Source organism: Triticum aestivum, chromosome 5A (genome assembly GCF_018294505.1).
Source record: "Triticum aestivum cultivar Chinese Spring chromosome 5A, IWGSC CS RefSeq v2.1, whole genome shotgun sequence".
Classification (NCBI taxonomy): Eukaryota; Viridiplantae; Streptophyta; class Magnoliopsida; order Poales; family Poaceae; genus Triticum; species Triticum aestivum.
This window is the reverse complement of record NC_057806.1, coordinates 514,502,890-514,509,685: the sequence shown is the minus strand read 5'-3', so window position 1 is coordinate 514,509,685 and position 6,796 is coordinate 514,502,890.

Here is a 6,796-nt window from a genome sequence, read left to right as displayed (position 1 = left end):
TCACTAAAGTCTCTCTCTTTGTCAGGAGAGCCCTGGCCGGACTACGGTCAGCGAGATTGGGATGCGGACGATGAAGAAATTCAAAGCACACCCACCACCCACTTTGTAGCCACTGTCGACGATTTAACCGACATGCTCGACTTTGACTCCAAAGACATCGACGGTATGGACGCCGATGAAGGAGACGATGAAGAACCAGCGCCTATTGGGCCCTGGAACGCCACCTCGCCATATGACGTATACATGGTGGACGCACCAAAAGATGATGACGAGGAGCAGAAGGACGCACCGAAGGCTTGTTCCCTCAAAAAGCTGTCAAAGCGGCAACACAAGCGCCGCCCCAAATCCTGCCTCGACAGAAATAGCGATCACACAGACCCAGCGCTGGAGCAGGGCGAACCGCTGCCGGACAATGGCAATCCGGATAATCAAACCGAACAAACAAATCCTATCAAGGATAATGATCCGGACGACATAACGCCGGAGCAGCAGACTGCCCGTAAAAGACTTGTTGCCACCGCGAGGAGTCTGAAAAAGCAGAAGGAAAGGCTCAAGGCCACGCAAGACACTCTCCAAATCAGATGGAGTAAAATACTCAACACTGCAGCAAGGTACGGCGACAATCGCCCCTCCAAGAGCTACCCAAAGCGGAAGCTGCTACCCGAATTCGATGAGGAGGCCTCAGAACCCCCACAACCAAATATCAAAGCAGCCACCTGGTCGGATAGACGACCCCTCTACCAACATAGAGCGGCATACAACGCCGCTCACAATACAATACGCGACCCATGCGAGGGCTCGCACCCAAAGGACGACGCAACAAGATCCATCTATGACCACGCAAGCGCGCCCCAGCATACAATGCAACACAACAAACATCCGAACAACGCGGTACACCCAGCTACAGGGGTGCCGCACACCCCCTATGTTTCACCGATGAGGTGCTGGACCACGAATTTCCAGAGGGATTCAAGCCCGTAAACATAGAGGCATACGACGGAACAACAGACCATGGGGTCTGGATTGAGGACTACATCCTTCATATCCATATGGCTCGAGGAGATGATCTCCACGCCATCAAGTACCTACCCCTCAAGCTCAAAGGGCCAGCTCGTCACTGGCTCAAAGGCCTCCCCGAAAGCTCCATTGGAAGTTGGGAAGAGCTCGAAGACGCCTTTCAGGCAAATTTTCAAGGGACTTATGTCCGACCTCCAGATGCGGACGATTTGAGTCATATAACTCAACAGCCCGGAGAGTCAGCCCGAAAGCTTTGGAACAGGTTTCTTACTAAAAAGAACCAGATTGTCAACTGTCCGGACACTGAAGCCTTGGCAGCTTTCAAGCATAGCGTCCGTGACGAATGGCTCGCCAGACACCTCGGCCAAAATAAGCCGAGAATGATGGCCGCATTAACAAACCTCATGACTCGCTTTTACACGGGTGAGGACAGCTAGCTAGCCAGATGCAGCACCAGCGACCCCAATACATCTGAAGTTAGAGATGGAAACGGGAAATCACGAGGCAACAGCAATAACAAACGCCGGAATAAAGAAGACAGCACGAAGGGCACGACAGTAAATGCCGTATTCAAAAGCTCTCGGCCAGGTCAAAAGCCGCCCCCTAAAGGCACCAGGGATGAACTGTCCAGCCTCAACAAAATCCTGTACCAAGTATGTCAGATTCATAGTACCCCTGGTAAACCTGCTAATCATACCCACAGAGAATGTTGGGTCTTCAAGCAGTCCGGCAAGCTCAACGCCGTACACAAGGGGGAGGATACACCAAGTGAAGACGAGGACGAGCCCCCCAAGCAAGACACGGGGGAACAAAAGAAATTTCCACCAGAAGTTAAAACAGTAAACATGTTACACGTAATCGAGGGAAAAAACAACGCGGCACTCCCAGGAAAATATACCCAAGTGCCTGTCACCACGAAGTCCTGCCACTGGTCATCTCAACCGATCACTTTCGACCATCGCGATTACTCAGCAAGTATCCGACACGCAGGATGGGCTGCCCTGTTATTAGAACCAGTAATTGGCGGATATCACTTCACAAGAGTCTTGATGGACGACGACAGTAGCCTAAACCTAATATATCAGGATACAATCCGCGGGATGGGGTTAGACCCAACACAAATTCGCCATAGCAATACTACCTTTAAAGGAGTAACGCCAGGCCTAGGGGCTCGTTGTACGGGCTCCCTCCTACTACAAGTTATATTTGGCTCCCCCGATAACTTCCGTCGTGAGCATTTAACTTTCCACATCGCTCCGTTTCAAAGTGGCTATCAAGCACTGCTCGGACGCAAAGCTTTCGCTCGCTTTGATGCAATACCGCACTACGCCTCCCTCACACTTAAGATGCCCGATCCATGTGGCATCATTACAGTGCACGGAAATATCAAGCGATCTCTGCGCGCCGGAGAGAGTGAGGCTGCCTTGGCAGCCGCACACTAAAGGCGCCCGGACAAGCAAAAGCATCCAATAGGTCGTCAAGACCTCAGATACAACTAATCGAGTCCGGCGCCGCTACTTATACCGAATAAATGGTCACACCCCTATTTGTCAATACAAGGGGCTCAACACGCGCAGACGAGTGGTAATTTCTTCTCATCTTGAATTATACATGGTTTCTTTAACAAACTATCTTTTTGCACGACAACTTTTTCACCTAAATTTCTCTCTTTTACAGACGATCATCGTACCACACCCGTCCAGGATACGGCACAACGGAGACACAGGCGCAGACGTGCAGCAGGGACCCGCTCCAAGGATTCTTTTTAGATTAAGACCCTGCATAAACCTTTCTTACTGTCTCTTGTTGATACATATCCATCGTTGAGAAGGATGCTGACGTTTTGGCATGTGGCCACGCCAGAACAATGCACGTATCTGGACACAAGGGGCTTCTTACAAAGGCCATTATTTCGGCCCGGTTTATACCACAAAGACCGAATACCTTAGGGAGTGTTCGGCATCGCGAGTTTGGTCCTATATGCATCAGCTCTGAATCATTGTCTTTGGTCAAATGTTGGGTTTGCCCGGCTCCTGTGTTTTGGTGCCTTACGTTTCGCTTTACCGGCTAAGGTAGCACCAAGAGAACTACTGCGATTGTGCCCTGGTTCATCCGGACGAGCACCTCAGTAGAGAAAGCCAAAAACTGACTGTCATGATATAGCGTGAGACTGGTCAACCACTCGATGACTTATTGGAATGTTAGAATTCCTCCGCCTTAACGAAGGGCCGTTTTTCGGCCAGGCATATACGCACCCCGGGATCGGGAAAGTGCGGAGCCACCAGGGGCTATTTAGTAGCCCCACTGTCAAACTCCTATGGCTAAGTGAAAGTGCTAAAGCATTATAGTCCGGTTGCCTCGCTCGCTCCGCTATCACCTCCTTAATAGGACCAAGACGTTGGGTTAAGTGTGAACGCATGTTTTTGCGAGCACCTCCGCATTATATGCATGAGGGTTGAAGCCGACGGCTGCAATCTTTCAGGTTATACACATGTATACATAAACGGCCGCCCAGGAGGCATCATATTACTTTCAGGTAAAAGTATAAAAATAGCCTTATAAAAATTTATAAAAGCATTTCGCTTACAATGAGATTACATATCACTCAAACATAATATTTTTTTGAGCACTGGGTCTCTATCAAATGAGCACCCTCAAGAACTTCTTCAAAGTAGTGCTCAGCAGCCCTTCGACCTATGGCCGAATCTCAAGCTGCAACAGTGGTAGCATCCATCTCCGCCCAGTATGCTTTAACACGGGCAAATGCCATCCGTGCGCCCTCTATGCACGCCGACCTCTTCATCACATTAATGTGCGGCACCACGTCAAGGAACTGCTGCACCAAGCTGAAATAACTGTTCGGTTTTGACCTTTCCGGCCACAGCTGATCCACAACAGACCTCATGGAGAGTCCGGACAACCTATTTAGTTCGGCCCATTCGGCTAATTGGTTAGTCAATTAAAGCGGACGCTCGGGAGAATGGAATTGTCTCCAAAACAGCTGGTCTACTTCACGGTCCGTCTGACCCTGGAAATACTTGGCCGCATCAGTAGCGCTTGCCGCCAAATCCATATATACATCCTCCAAACTCCACAGCTGATCTAGAGGGACATACCGTGGATCTCCGAACTTCCTCCGCAACATAAAGGATTTCCCAGCTACAATATCCCGGCTTCCCGCGGCTCCTCCTTCTTTGCCCTCATAGCAGAGCAGAGGTCCTTTTTCGTCGCAGCAGCCTTCTCAAGGTCCGATGCCTTCGCATGGTTTTCCTTTTCAAGAACCCGGCAATGGTCGGCAGCGGCTTTTAATTCTATGGCCATCTTGGCCATCTTGTCTCGGACCTCGCCATGCGCGGCCTTCTCGTCTTGCAACTCTTCGGCCGCCTTCAAAGCAGCCGCATTACCCAACCTTGCTTGTTCCTTGGCTCGGGCAAGTTCTGCCCGCAAGGCTTCAACAGTGGCAGCTCCATCTGCAGTCACAACATATTAAAGATACTGGCATCATGCTGCTCTTCCTATGTGCCGTTTACCAGATAATGACACTTACCCTGTGCCTCGTCAAGCCTTTTGTTAACAAGCTCGATGTCGGCATCTGCTGCATCCAACTGCCGTTCTAAATGGGCAAACTCGCTAGTCCGGTTAGCCACCGGAGCTTCCATCACCTGCACATAGAGGCAGTATGGTTATTACCTAGGAATATGATCCTCTATTCATCGTCATTTCCGACGACAACCAGAGTCTCAGGGGCTACTATCTACACAGGGCACACCTAGCATGTGCAGGACTATCATACATTCTTTTACGTACCTCAAAGCCTGTTAGTAGACTCGTAAAAGCTTCATGCAATCCGCTTTCGGCGGACGATATTCTCTCCATCACTGTATTCATCAGCACACGGTGTTCATCTGAGATGGCCGCTCGCCCCACCAACTCCCTCAGAACATCTGATCGCACACTAGACGGTGCCGGACTCTTTTGTCTGCTCTCTTCGGGAGCCGGACACTGGGAGCTTCGGGGGTCAATGGGATTATCTTCTGGCCTCACCGGACTCGGAGAGGCCCTCCGCGACGACACTTCAGGGTCGCCCGCTTCTGGAGCGGAGGAGTCCGGAGGAGGCGTTTCGCTCTCCATGATCTCTAGAAGAAGATCCCCCGAAGACGAGCTCGTTTGAGAGGGGCTAAGGCTCGAACTGCAAAAATATATGCGGTGGTTATTTTCTCAGAAGAAAAAGATGGCATATCTGTACTATTAAAGTATTTCGGGTCACTTACCACTCGCGAGAGAATTGATCCCCCCGCGGACTTTGTGCGGCAATAGCGCCCCCAAGGTAGGACCCTCTATGGGAGACTTCTTCTCCCGTTTGGAAGCTTCGGCTTCCGAATCCCCGGGTGCGGTCCTTTTCCTCTTCTGGTCGTCTTCCTTCATGGAGACGCTCGCTCCCTCGGCTAGAATGGGCAGGGTTGGGGGCCCGCGTCTGCCCGCATTATCCTCCATAGTATCTTCCTTCAAGGGCTCCGGGCAAGGTGCGGTCTGGAGCATCTTTTCCAGTACCGGATTTTCCAAACCCTCAGGGAGGGGGGCCGAACAACGAATCAACTTCGCCCTTGTTAGCCAGTCCTGGTCAAAAAGAGGACTCTCAGAAATAACTTTGTAACAAAGAGAGATAGTATGTTCGGCTGGAAGATGCCTTACCTGTTCGGCGGCGCGGTTACTACTCAGGCCCACGTCCTCGGTGATTTCCGGACACTCCACCTGAGGTCTGAAGAATGACTTGTACATCTCCTCGTGCGTCAGGCCAAGAAAATTTTGAATGACACGCGGTCCCTCGGGATTGAACTCCCACAGGCGAAGAGGCCGGCGTTTGCAAGGCTGGACTTGACGAACCAGCATAACTTGTATTACCGCAACCAAACTGAAATCTCCATTCAAGAGATCTCGAATGCGGCTTTGCAGTATAGGCACGTCCTTGGCTGGACCCCAGCTCAGACCTCTGCTGATCCATGACATCAGCTGTGGTGGAGGGCCCGAGCGGAGAACAGGGGGGCGCCCACTTGGCACTTCTAGGAGCCGTGATGTAGAACCACTCCTGTTGCCCCAATTCAGACACCTCTGGGATGGAACCTTTGGGCCACGAAGCTCCCATCATCTTGCGTAGTGAGGCACCTCCACACGCTGCATGTTGCCCCTCGATCATCTTCGGCTTCACTTCAAAGGTCTTGAGCCATAGGCCAAAGTGAGGGGTAACCCGGAGGAAGGCCTCGCACACGACGATAAATGTCGTGATATGAAGAAAGTGTTGGGGAACGTAGCAGAAATTCAAAATTTTCTATGCATCACCAAGATCAATCTATGGAGTAATCTAGCAACGAGGGGAAGGAGAGTGCATCTACATATCCTTGTAGATTGCTAAGCGGAAGCGTTCAAGTGAACGGGGTTGATGGAGTTGTACTCGTCGTGATCCAAATCACCGATGATCCTAGTGCCGAACGGACGGCACCTCCGCGTTCAACACACGTACAGCCCGGTGACGTCTCCTACGCCTTGATCCAGCAAGGGGAGAAGGAGAGGTTGGGGAAGACTCCATCCAGCAGCAGCACGACGGCGTGGTGGTGGTGGAGGAGCACGGGACTCCAGCAGGGCTTCGCCAAGCACTACGAGAGACGAGGAGGAAGAGGGGTAGGGCTGCACCAACAGGGAGATTGAATCGTGTGTTGGACTGCCCCTTTGCTCAAGTATATATAGGGGAAGGGGAGGGGCTGCGCCCCCACCTAGGGTTCCC